The sequence below is a fragment of the Lichenostomus cassidix genome, unplaced genomic scaffold (assembly GCF_008360975.1).
Source record: "Lichenostomus cassidix isolate B80296 unplaced genomic scaffold, HeHo_3.0 unassigened_scaffold_chr26, whole genome shotgun sequence".
Lineage (NCBI taxonomy): Eukaryota > Metazoa > Chordata > Aves > Passeriformes > Meliphagidae > Lichenostomus > Lichenostomus cassidix.
The window spans coordinates 1,319,940-1,332,870 of record NW_028147268.1 but is presented as its reverse complement, the minus strand read 5'-3'; the positions used below and the strand labels follow the sequence as shown (position 1 = coordinate 1,332,870).

The 12,931-nt window shown below is 47.3% G+C and overlaps 1 protein-coding gene across 1 annotated transcript in view; it reads right to left on the bottom strand.

Annotated features, from left to right (window-relative positions):
* RAP1A (RAP1A, member of RAS oncogene family) overlaps positions 1 to 12,723 on the bottom strand; it is a 28,149-nt gene extending 15,426 nt beyond the window's left edge. The window contains exon 1 of the mRNA XM_085044377.1: positions 12,658 to 12,723. The gene's annotated coding sequence lies outside the window, so the exon portion shown is untranslated. The remainder of the gene's footprint in view (positions 1 to 12,657) is intronic.
* Between the last annotated feature and the right edge of the window lie 208 nt (positions 12,724 to 12,931).

Here is a 12,931-nt window from a genome sequence, read left to right as displayed (position 1 = left end):
AGTACAGAAAGCACTGTCAGAAACAGGAGAAAGATGTTCAGAGCAGCCCAATGTCCTGATGATGTTATGGGGGAAAACATCACTTATCTGCTCCCAATCAGCATTGCCATGGTAAAATCCAGTGTAACACCAACAAAGCACAATTATTTTAGGGAATCCATCAGGTTTGTGGCAGAGGGTGGAATGAGATGAGCTTTAAGGTTCCTTCCAACCCAAACCATTCTGGGATTCTGTGACAGTCCTTGAGAGCAGGACAATTCCCAGCAGCACTGTCCCCCTGCCTCAGGAGCCTGTCAGCTCCTTGTCCAAGAGTTTCAGAAGGCTGAGACACTTCCAGCATCCCAAGCCTTTGTTCAGCAACACTGAACAGCAGCAGCACTGATACTTCAGACAGCAACCACAGCACTGGCTTCACCCTGCTGCTGTGAGAGGCAAAGGGTCCTCTGTCTTGTAGAGGTTCAACACTTTATCCTTTCTTTTCAATGGATAAAAGAATCAATTGTTCCTCTGGAATCACAGGAAGTTAAATGAAAACCTAGTAAGCTGTTTTTTGAAAATATTTCTTTTTAGCAGTCTGCATCCAACGCTTTGGAGCCACCTTGAAGTCACAGAAATCAAAATTGTTTAGAAACAGATAATGAAGCCTGGGACAGTGGAAGGTGTCCCTGGCCATGGCAGGGATGAGCTCTGAGGTCCTTCCAACCCAAACCATTCTGAGATCCCATGGCTTTCCATGCAGGCACTGCCAGTCCAGCTCCAGGGCTGGGGACAGACGATGGCTCAGCTGCACTTGCACTCCAAAAGCACAGCCTGAGTGTAAATGAGGGTGAGAGAAAAGGAACAGAAAGAAGTGAGGCACAGAAAGAGCAGCACAGAAACCACAGCAGCAGTTCCTAGAGACAACGTGAAACAGCCTCTCAAGGTGCAGCTCCTACAGCCACGAGCACAGCTGGTGCTTTGCTCTCTGCTCTGCCCCAGAAAGATGCACTGGGACAGAGAAATGTACAGAAAGATGTCCTGGGAGAGAGGAGAGAGGCAGGGAGCAAGGACCACTCACCTGGCTTTAAGGAAGGAAAAACAGAGTAACTCTTGGCTTGCTCATCACTCACACCTCCCTTTCTCTGATCTGCACCAGCAGAAACCAGAATATTGAACATTTCCAAGGGGGAAAGTGGCGTCAGCACTGTGCACATTTGGGAGAGAAGCACAGATGTCTCTGGGAACTGCAGGAGCTCTGTCAAGGCTGGCTGTGCCACTCCTGTGGCCATGCCCTTCCCACTTCCCAAACGAGAGGCAGATTCTTGGGATGCTGCAGCCACACGTCCTGGTTATTTTTATCCTGGCAGTTAAATACTGAATCGTGGCTACTATAAACAAACCTGTTTAATTTTCGACTTGTAAATGTTCTCTGTGCCAGTTTTTTTCAGTTACTATAAACTAGGCCATGGAAAGGGGTGGATTGTCTTTTTTTAAAAGTGTCAACTAAACATTGCTCAAGACTCTACCAAAATCCCTTCATTACTCAGAGTCGTGTTGGCAAAACAAACCCAAACCCAGCACTTCTGCAAGGGGAAGATTTACAGTGATCAAAACCACACTTAAACTGACAGATTCCCTCCAGAATAAAAAAACAAACAGAGAATGATGCAGTAGTGAAGGCTGGAAACACCAGCCCAAGGATCTCCCCTTGGCTTGAACCAGCCGACAGCTCCACTCACCACCTGCTCCCTAATTTGTTCTACACCATGTTCTGAGATAGTAAATTACTCAATGAAGTCGAAAGCACATGAAATATTTCCCTAATGCTCGTCAAAGCTGTCATCAATTACGCAATGGCTACATGTAGGCTGTGCTGGGAACAGGGATGGTGGATCCCAAATGAAAGGGGTTTGTCTGGAAATCCCACAGTTCATTAGCAGGTACCTCCCCTGAACAGCAGCAAAACAAACAATGTCATGGATCATCCTGTTAGTTAGCAGGGAGTTTATTTAATTAATGAAAATCACTGCCATGGACTCACTTGTTCACAAAACAAGCCCTTTCCCCAAGGCAGTCAAACTCCCTGGCTTTGGGATAGAGGGAAAACCTCCTCCACCTTTCCTGGGGCCACCAACAGCAGAAGAATGAAGAGAAAAACAAAAGAGTAAAAGACCAGACTAAGCAGAAAGCAGAACTTCAATGTGACTTCAAAAGTACAGTTTGACAAACTTACATTCCCAGACTCTGCATTTATTTTCTTACTCATTATCACTGCAGTACCTGACAGCAAAGTGTGTTTTATATATTAACATTACATAAGAGGTAACACTTTATAATTTGTGCCAGGAATCTCAGCCTCAGTTTTGTAAATTTAACAGTAAAATCATTATCATTTCCACTGACTGCTTTCAGCATCAAATCAAATACCAATCAAGGCAACAAAAGTGTAATTAGCTATGCACAGGCCTGTTGTAGGGTGAGTCACTGACCCCACTGGTGCATTCCTGATGCTGCAACACACATGCTGCCCCTTGGCCAAGCCATCAGTAACTTAGGTCTAAATATATTTTCCTTTCCTTTTTCAGGTAACAAATAACCCCAAAAAGACACAGCAAGAAGCACACGCAGAAAATAAAGCTGGTGACAAGCCAAACAAGCAAATAGGTATTTGAGAACACAAGAGAACACTGGCCAGAGGTGTTATCTGAAGAGTTCAATCAGAAAAGGCAGGAGAGCAAGCCTTCAAATCTTACATCATTCCCAAAACCTCCAGGCCCAGCCGCGTGCCCCTCTGAACCACATCCCAATCCCCACTTTCTGCATCCCTCTGCACCTTCCTGGTGCTGGGAGGTTCCTGAGCCAGAGCCAGAGCCATAAAAGCCTGGGCAGAGAGTAAAGTCCTCTAGCAACAGAGTCCTTCCGACTCCACTGTTGTGCTGAGCTGGAGCTTGGAGCAAATTAACTGCAGCCCACACAAACAGGGCAGAGAAACAAACTTCTTGGAAAACAGCAATAATTCTGTCATTGGAAATAGGCATTTTGTGCACAAACACTCTGCGATTGATCCTCCCCAGCCTGTAATCTTTTGTGCAATCAGCTTCACGCTGAACCTGCAATTTCAAATCACATAATGTTAACTTCTGTGGAAGTGACTGCCTAATTATTCATTGGAAATTGCTTTGCTATAGAAGCTCTCCAGGCAAGGAACAAGGGCTTGGGCAGCTAAAGCCTGCCATGCTGAAACGGCTAATTTATTTTTTGTCCTATTGGTCTGCAATTGCAGAAAGTTGCTAGGGACATGTGCCAGCCAGACAAAGGCAGGGGGAAGGAAGCCAGCAGCCCAACACACACTGCATCCCCAAATTAGAACAAAACGCTACGTCAGTGGCTGGAGCTGGCAGCCTCCCCTCCGGCCGGACTGCGGCACTCTGCAAATTACTGCTAACGAGCCTGAGCTGCACACAGGACACTGCCACCTCACTGCCACCTCACCGAGCACACCGGGGCAAAACACACTTTGCTCAATTACCAATGTCTAGAGCAGTTGGGCAGGAAGGGTTCTGTGGTCACAGGTCCTCCCAAGCAATGCCACAGCCGCATTCACCATTTCTCCTTTTCCCATCTAGCCTTACTACAGTAGTTCAGCAGAGGGGTTCACACCATTCAGGAGAGTTCTCCACAGCTTTCTTTGGATGAAAAAATGAAAGAAAATACTTCCTCTCCCACTTCCTCATCAGCCAAACATGTCAACGTTAAAGGGCATCACCACTAGGCACAGCAGCCGTTCATGGGACTTCCTCCATCTGCTGTCTACCACATCCACAACTTGCCACTGATTTTTAAACCCTGTAAAGCTTTTTTTTTTTCCTCTCCATTTTCTTTAGAGGAAAAAATATCCTGACCTTTTATAAAAGAGATTAAATTCCAGACAGACCCGAGGAGGCTCAATCATAGCAAAAGACCAACTCCATTCTGCGTGGTAGGAATAATTTGTTGTGCTGATAGTAGCTTGGCAACGTTCTCCACTATTCTTCCTGGTTTATATAATTAAGAGTAAATAAGTGACATGAGGTAGATAGATTGTCCCTGCAATTTCAGCTTGCACTTTAATTATTTCATTTCTGCAGAAGCAGTGACCAGACATTGGTTATAAAGCCCAGTTTGACCTTACTTGGTCTCCAGCATAAAAAATTTAATGGAGAGACAAAACTTCCAGCCCACTCAGGGTTCTTTGAAACTTCTCAATAAAACTGGATTTTTTTAAAGGTCCTTCCAACCCAAACCCTTCCACAATTCTGTGCTTTATACCCACCACTGATAAATCCCAGGGCCAATGCAAAGCCTCTAACCATGGGGCACTTCCCAGCTCTTCAGGAGACCTGGCTAACTCACAAATTCCAGAAAACACTGAGATCTCCCTGGCAAAGCTGCAATAACCAGTGTGTGTGCTCAGACCCTGGATCTGACCATGCAGCCCATCCCAAAGGTCAGCTCTGCAGTGCAGCCCAGAGATTCCCCAGCCTGGAGGGTGGCAGCCACCAGCACCAAAGCCCTGTTCCCACGCAACTGCCGCTCATTAAACGCCTCTTTGAACAGCCATTGCCAGAATGAAAAGCCCCACTGACCATATGGCCACTTATTAATACTACATTTGTTTATCAGTTTAAATAAACCCCCTACAGCAATGAGCATCCATGTAATGAGGACTTAAACACAGCTAACAAGGGATGTGTTTGAGCTCTGCCAAGTAGGACTGCACCTCCTGAATGCTTTTCATGGCAGATTTTAAGGCTTGATAGGAACCTGAATAGCAGTAAGCTCACAGAATTAACTTCAAATAGAGGGAAAAGTAACAGTTTCATTACGTTTCGTAAAGAAATTAAGTTATTTAATGTGGCGCTTAATCCTTCGGTATTTAGCTCAGCCTCTTAATGCTGCTTCCTGGAACCTTGGGGCAGAGTGGGGGTGGAAACTGAATTTTCTTTTACAGCGAAAATGAAACTTTCTTCTGTGTGAAGGTTTTAACTGAGGGAATATTCAACTACGTTATTAACACTTCAGTGCTGGAGCGAGAGCTTTGGGGCCAGGGGGGTTATAACCAAACCACTGCCAGCCCTGGCCTCTGCACTGGGGCTTCTCTGAAGTTTTTTAATCCTCCTGAACCTACTTAAAAGGGCAAAACTCCTTTGACAATTCATCCTGGAATTTCCTTTATGGAGAAGAAAAGGTGACACTAAAGGAAATAGCTCCGATAGTTTAATCAGTTTTATACGAGCCACTTCAGTATTTATAGGTCAAGCTTGATTACAACCAAAATAGACAATTCTCCAGCTGCCTTTAAAGAGCAACAAGCCCCAAAGCAGGGCAGAGAGAGCCCTGAGCCCAGGGAGAGCTGGGTTTGACTCACACGGAAGGGAGGACACATCAGCCACTGCTTCCCCTCCTCATCAGCACCATTCAAACAGCAACAAAAAAGGGCTCATTTTTAGAATAAAGTGTCTTTGAAATGATAAGGCGTAGGACAAAAGGGAAAAAATCATCTCTCCCATATTAGTATGTAAATTTGTCACACACATGGCCTGGGGACAGGAGGTTCTGCACTCTGAGCAGGACCTGGGAACAGAGCACACCTCCTCGGAATGCTGATTGCCTCTCCCAGCATTTCTGTGCTTTCCTGGTGAGAACACCTTCCCACCAAAGTTAAAACTTCCATAATCTGGTTTTTCTAGAGTAAATCTGCACGTACAGCACCAGCCAAACCATGCCTGCAGAATGGTATTATCACCACTGATTTTTAAAAAGTTCCTAAATATATTCCAGTTTCTGCCCCTAGAGATGCAGTGGATGTGAACTTGGCATGAAAAGGACAATGAAAGCCAGAACATCCCAGCTCCACAGCCACAATTCTCCTGACACCTGCTAAGGCCATCACCCAGCTCAGGCTTGCTTGATGCCAAATGGATTTGGACTCAGCATTGTGTTTTTGACCAGGGCTTGGGCAAACAGCTCGTTTAACAGAGGCTGCAAAGCACTGAAATTACAGACTAAAGGAAAAGACCCACTTTCTCAGAATCACACTGCCGAGGAAAGTGCCCTGGAGCATTACAACATCTGTTTGATCATTTTAAATTGGATTCCTGAAAAAGCTTTGACTGCATTCTAGTGATCGATAAGCCAATGCAGTGTAGTCACAAAACAAGGCAAAGCCATAATAATATTGTAATCTCCACAACTTCATAAGTGATCTGATGAGTTAAAAGCCCTAAATGAATAAATATTTCATGAGAAAGGCTGTCTGGAACCACTTCAGCCTGTATCTTTAATCCTAATGTTATTTTCAGCTACAATTAGCATTACAATCTAAAGCAGAAAGCAACAATTGGCTAAATTTACTTTATCTTCACCTGTATTTACTTCATAAACCCAACAAGCTTTCTGTTCTTCAGGCCTGATACCCAGTAGGTGTTACCCAGCACAGGACTAACAAACACACCAAATCTCAGGGCAAAGCAAGATGTGCTGGAATGAGCCTGTGGCACAAAAAAAGGAGAATTGCGCCAGAAATAGCCTTACCCAGTGAACTATGAGTTACTTTTAACTACCACGTGGTGAGTGGCATATAAAAAGATATTATTCTGCATGTCAGCTGTCTGCAATGAAAGTTTTCCCCTTCTCAGCTGCCCCTCCCTACAACTTCAAGTTTATTTGCATGAGAGAAAAGAATATTACATAAAAATACAACATAAAAGGCACTGCAACCAATACATCCAGCTGAACTGCTCCTCCCACGTCCTCCGTGCTTTCCACATTAAGGGTCTATTTCCAACTAAAAATGTGAGAAATGCCTGATTCCACACAGATTCTTCTCTTGGACAAAACCCTTGCAGAGGCAGGGAGAATCACAGCCCCAGCTGCAGCCTGAGATGCTCACATCCATCACGAGCTCATTGCACTGCCCTGGCTTCACACGCAATACCCTGATTTAAACATGACAAGTTCACATTTTTTCAGTATTAGAACACTGCAGAACACAACATCATTGAATCCAGCAAATATTTCAACTTTAAAAAACCCCAAAACATTCCAGGCAGCCTTGAATCTGCAGTCGTAGCCAGTGACAAGTGAAATGCAAGTGTCTGTTTTCCTGCAATGCTCCAGCAAGCAGCAGTTATGCAACACAGCCCATTGACAAACACGCTACTAGGTGCAGTATTTTCCCAAAAAGCAGGGCTTTTGACAAAGCAACAATCACCTATCACAGAAATGCTCATCCTGCTCCTTACATTGAGCATATTTCTGGGTGTATTTTGCCTCACTGAAGTGATTGATTAGTAAAGAATTGTTTCAGCCCTGGCACAGTCACTGGGCACATCCAGACCTCTTGCTCCAGTGCCCCAGATGGATTTAAGCATTGTCCATCTTATCAATATTCACAATAAATAACAAACCACAATGCCTCAGGGCACCTGCTCAACAGGACTGCCATTGCCTGGCCCCCCACATTTTAAGTCAAATAATGTGAAATGGGTGAGAAAGCCAAAGCAACCACCTGCAGCCCTGGAGATTTCTTTTTGGCTGTTGATCCTGTTACCTGCTTCTCCCCTGGTACAAAAGCCCTGTGCAGGTCAGCCTTTCCCCTCAGACATGATTTTGTTCATCAAAAGAAAGCAACCAGCAGTTTTCAAAACATACCAAGTCTGCTTTTGTCAGCATCTGGATTTCTCAACAAAAAAAAATCCAATCCGTGTCTTTACCGGGTTCAGGTCAAGCCCCTGCAGCTGCAGGGAGGAAGTGCCTGTTCAGGTATAGCAGGTATTTCCCAACTGCCAGCACCCCATACCTGCTGGAGCACAACACACATCAAAACATCAAAACACTGTCTTTATGTGGCCACGTTGGGGTTCAGCAGAGCCACCCGACCTGCTCCAGCAGCTGACAGGGTGAGAAAGAGCCCCAGCCCTGCCCTGGGCATTCCTGCCACAGGAGAACAGCACCAGGCAGTGCTGAGCTCACCTCAGCCTGCTCTGCTGCCTAGCAATAGAAAGGTTAGATATAAAGCCTGACAATATAAAGGTTCACAGACCCCAAAATGACTGGAGATCTACATCATGGATGGGTTCTGCTGTCCCATTTCTTCCCACACACATCTCAGAGGATCTTCCCACAGCCATGAATGCAATTTGAGTTTAAACACACCGTTTCTGACCAGGAATGTAATACTCAGTGGCTCCTCCTTGAGCACCACCCTCCTTCCCACAGCCTCCTCATCTTAATATCGTTAAATGGATTACTTTAGACAACCTTAATTATCGCAGTGTTTGCAAGGGAAGAAGAGATCTCTCAGTAACCAGTTCCTGTCCCTTTGCAGATCAAAACTTGTTTCATAGCAAACCTATAGTCAAATGGCACCAGAGATGCAGCACAAAGTGCTTCAGTGCAAAAACCAGGTACCAAGTCAGCTGTGTCCTGACTGATGCTCTGCTGTCACTAGGTCCCCTTTCCTTCAGAGGGGAGCTCAGAAAACAGGCATTAATTAACAAAATTATGCTATCACAGGAAATAACAGGAAGCTTCTGATAATGAGCCATTTAGCTCCGAAGGGTTTCAGTCAGACACGTCAAACCAGCTCACAGAGGATGTCAACAGTCACCAGCAACAAGCACAGCCAGCTGAAAAACAACCAGCAGAGACCCTCAATTTCTTGCAACAGAAAGGCAGCTCAATGTAACTCCCATAAATGCAGGCTGGTTCTTGCAAATAACAACCTGTTACCTCTGAGGACAGAGAGCCAATGCCCTCTGTTTATCCAGCAGCCAGAATAAGGCACAGGTCACGTTCTTCCCTGCTGTCACAGGCAGAGCAGAGTCACCACATCACCTCTGCTGCAGCACAAGGCTGAAGGATGCTGCCCCAGCTCAGGTGTGTCAGGAACTGCAGTTCCTTGTTCTCAGTTCCTTCCCTCCATCAGCAGTGGTCCTGCTCAATAAAAGGGTATCTTCTTCACACTTCTTTTAATCCTCTCTTCTGGTGTGACAGCTCTTCATCTAACCAATACAGATGTTTTTTTCAGTCTAATATTCGTGCTGGAGACACTAAACGCATCAGTTGGACTCCTGCTGGATCCTTACTCCCAAGAGTTCCTGAATGCTTGACAATAAAAGCTCAACAACAGGAAAGCAAAGGAGTTCAATCTCTGACTTGCCTTACTCATCTCCAAACTGCAGAAGAACCACTTTCCCAGAACCACTGGGAAATGTCTCACCCACAAAAACTGGGCCTCTCTTCTCAGCCTGACTACTGCAATCTATCACCTCTATGGGCAGGATTGGGATAAACTCACCTTGGTAACTTCATGCTCTGCTTCACCATTTCCATCAACTGAGATGCACTGAATTTGATTCTACCTTCCAGAACTGCAGGGAGCCACAGCAAGGATGGAGAGGAACTATTTCCATCTCACACAAGTTTTAACATCTGAACAAGCCAGGCTGGACAAAGTAAGAGAGCTCAGCAAGACGAACTTATCTTTCAGAAAACTTTGGACATCCTTACTTATCTCTGCCATTAGGTGTCATGTTTCCAGCAGCAGCAACTTTCCTGAAGTGCAAACACAAATGCCTACAGGAAAATTTGACCCTGGGATTTAGGAGCTCCCTTTTAAGAAGATGCTTCCATTAAAATTTTGTTTAATTTCCTATTAACTATTAAATAAAAGAGTGAAAGCAAATCAATAACTACTTGAGAGCTCAACATGAGATTAATTGAGACTGTGTGTTAACTACCACCCTCATTACCTCTTAAAAAAAATAACCCAATAACCCCTAAATCAAGGCCAGAAAAACCTAAAACCCAAAAGTTTTGATCAGGATCCGCAGCCAGAGACAGCTGAGCTGATTTCAGCGAGGTTGAAAGTAACACTGGATCAAGGATAATTCTGAACTTCAAACAGCTACAAGTAAAAAACACTTCAAATATAAAGCCTCATGAATTGAACTTATGTATGTTCAAAAGAGTCACTTTGTTTTCTCTAGGAAAACAGATAACATGCTCTGCTGTCAGAATATTAGGGCTCCTCCTGAAGATTATTTTTTTTCAAGTCTGCAGAGTTGCACAGAAGCAATCTGCTCTCCAAACACTCAGCACAAGTTCAAAGTGCCACTGAGTGCTCTGTGCACGTGCAGGGTACAAGAAAAAGCACTGCAATATAAAGTACAAACAAATGCTTGGAGTTGTTTATGCCCAAGACGATGATTCAATATACAATTAAAACTTTTATGTTCAAGTACATCCACATGTTACACTCCTGCTATTTAATTACTTTTCAGGTTTTTTTTAAGAACATGGCTGAGCAGCCATAAAATGTATCACTAGTAACTTATGTCTGTGTATTTGCAGCTCACGGTTTCAAACAGAAACTGTTTCGATACTCTGTGTAAACACGAGTCTCCAAATAAAAGCATTAACCTGTCACTGGACTTATGCTGTGCGAGTAATTCAGCCCCTTTGGCAGGGAGATCCTCTCAAAACCTTCAGCAAAGCTACTTACCCTCAAAAGAGCCAGGGCAGAGGCAGGACACGTGCTGGCAGCCAGGCTCAGCTCCTGCCAGCCCTGGGGTGACAGCCTGGCGGTGACACCGCTGGCCTGGGCTGCCATCGAGGGCTCCTTGGCACCTTCAGCAGAGCCCACAGCCCGGTGGGCATCCCCACACCAGTCTGCCTCGGAGGGATCACTGAGCTCCCTGAGGATCTGGGGAACACAAGCTGCGCTGCAAACACTGCGCATGAAAACAGATTATTTTTAGAAGCGGTGCGAGCACAGCACTTCCTGCCGGCTCCACCTTGAAGGACGACAGACGCTCTGTCACCCTCCCTTCCAAAGCCAGCTTTTCACAACTTCTGCTACCTGCCACAACACAGAGAGGCAAGGGACAATCTGCCGAGAAAGGCAAGTGACAATGTCCCAGTTTGTAGCTTGGCACTAAGAACTTCTGTTGGAACATGCTGTCAGTCTTCACTCACATCAATAAATCGATGCCTTTTTTCCTGCCACCGTGATGAACAGAACACTAAATGTTTTTTATTTATGACACCGATTTTTTCCATGGCAACCGGATGTGAACATGGCATTCCCAGTGTAATGAAGTCACTATAGCAACGTGATAATGATGTCAGAATAATCAGACAGTATTTTGTACTTGTGAAATACATCAGCTCTGTGAATTCAGAAAGTTGCAGAGACCACAAAGGCAAGAGTGCTCCATCTGGAACTTCCCTTTAACTTGCCCGGTTTTGGATAACTTCTCATTAAAGGCACAGAGCTTTGCTAACGCACCATTTTCTGTTTCTCCGAGCTTCATCCATTCCTCACTGAAAGTCTCACAAATTCCCACATTAAAACCCTTTCAGATCCAAGAGATCTGCTACACCAGGGAGAATTACTGACACACCATTCTGGCATGTAAAAAGGAATGACACAAATCAGAGCAGTGAAACACTTCCCAGCAGACAGACACTCTCATTGAACAGACAATTCCTCAACTCTTCATCTGGTGTCTCTCTACCTTGGAGCAACACAACTACTCAGAGAGAATTACAACAGCAACAGGAATTACAGAGTGCCGATACAACACTCCGAAGACAGACAGGCGTTTGCAAGCCAAACAACTATTTTAAGAAATATTATCTTCCCTGTTAAGCTACTGAAAGGAAAAAATCCAGAGTTTTCATGGTTTGCCCTTCCTGTTTGCAGCTCTTTCCAGGCTGTGAGCAAAGCAAGCCCAATTCCAGATCTGTGTCAGTCGAATCGACTCGCTGTGTCCAAACCCCAACCCTCCCACTGGGGAAGAATCCTTGCAGCAAACCCACACGTTCTGCACCTCAAATATCGCAAGCAATTAACAAGTATCTAAACACCAAAGTTTCTCTACGCAGGGAACACTTTCTCTTTAAAGCAACTGAAGGAAGTGCAGGAAACCTTTCCAGAGCTGAGGAGATCTGAGACAAGCAGCCCTTGGGAGTGGAGGGTGATGGGCCAGGAGGATGAGGATGGAGCAGAGGATGAGGATGGAGCAGAGGATGAGGATGGACCAGCCCGTCGCTCCACGTGGCTCACAAGGGACTCCCCTTGGCTTGTCCCACCTGCCCGAAGCTCCTGCTCACTTAGATGCAAAGCGAGTGGCAGGTGAAGGCTGTCCCTCGTCCTGCCGTGTCCCTGTCCCTGTCCCCCCGTGTCCCCAGCCCCGCTGTCCCTTCACCCGCTGCTCCCCGAACCGCACCAGCCCCGCGCCCTTCCCGGGTCGCGCCGCTCGCCTGACCGCGCCGCTCGCCTGACCGCGCCGCTCGCCAGCAATCCCGGGGACTTCCCGAGCTCGGCGACACGCCGGTGCCGCACAAGATGGATGTCCGGCGGGGCCGGGACGGGACCGGCCGGGGCGGGACGGGGACAGAGCCAGGCCGGGGCAAGCCGAGCCGCCTGCCCCTCGCTGCGGCCGGGCTGCGGGCACGGAGCGCTCGGCTCGGCTCGGCTCGGCCCCGCTGGCACCGCCCGGCCAGCCGGACTGCGGGCCGGCCCTGCCCCGCTCCGCCCGCCCCGCGGCCTCGCCAGGCCCGGCCGGGGACACCGCTCCGGCCCCGCTCCGGCCCCGCTCCCGCCCCGGCCCCGCCGCTCTCCCCGCTCACCGCTGCCCCCCGGCCGCCTCCGCCGCCGCTCGGCTCCCGCGGCCGCGGCTCGGGGCTCGGAGCTCGGAGCTCGGCTGCTGCTCTGCGCGGCGGCGGCGCCGCGTCCGCTCCGCCCTCCGCTCTCCGCGGCCCGGGGAGGAGCCAGCGGCGGGCGGGGACGGCCGGGGCCGGGAAAAGTTCCGGCAGGGCCGGGGCAGGTGCGGGGTGCTGCGGGGATTGCTCTCTAGCGGCGATGGGCGTGCAGCGGGAGCGGGGCTGAGCCGCTCCGTGCCGC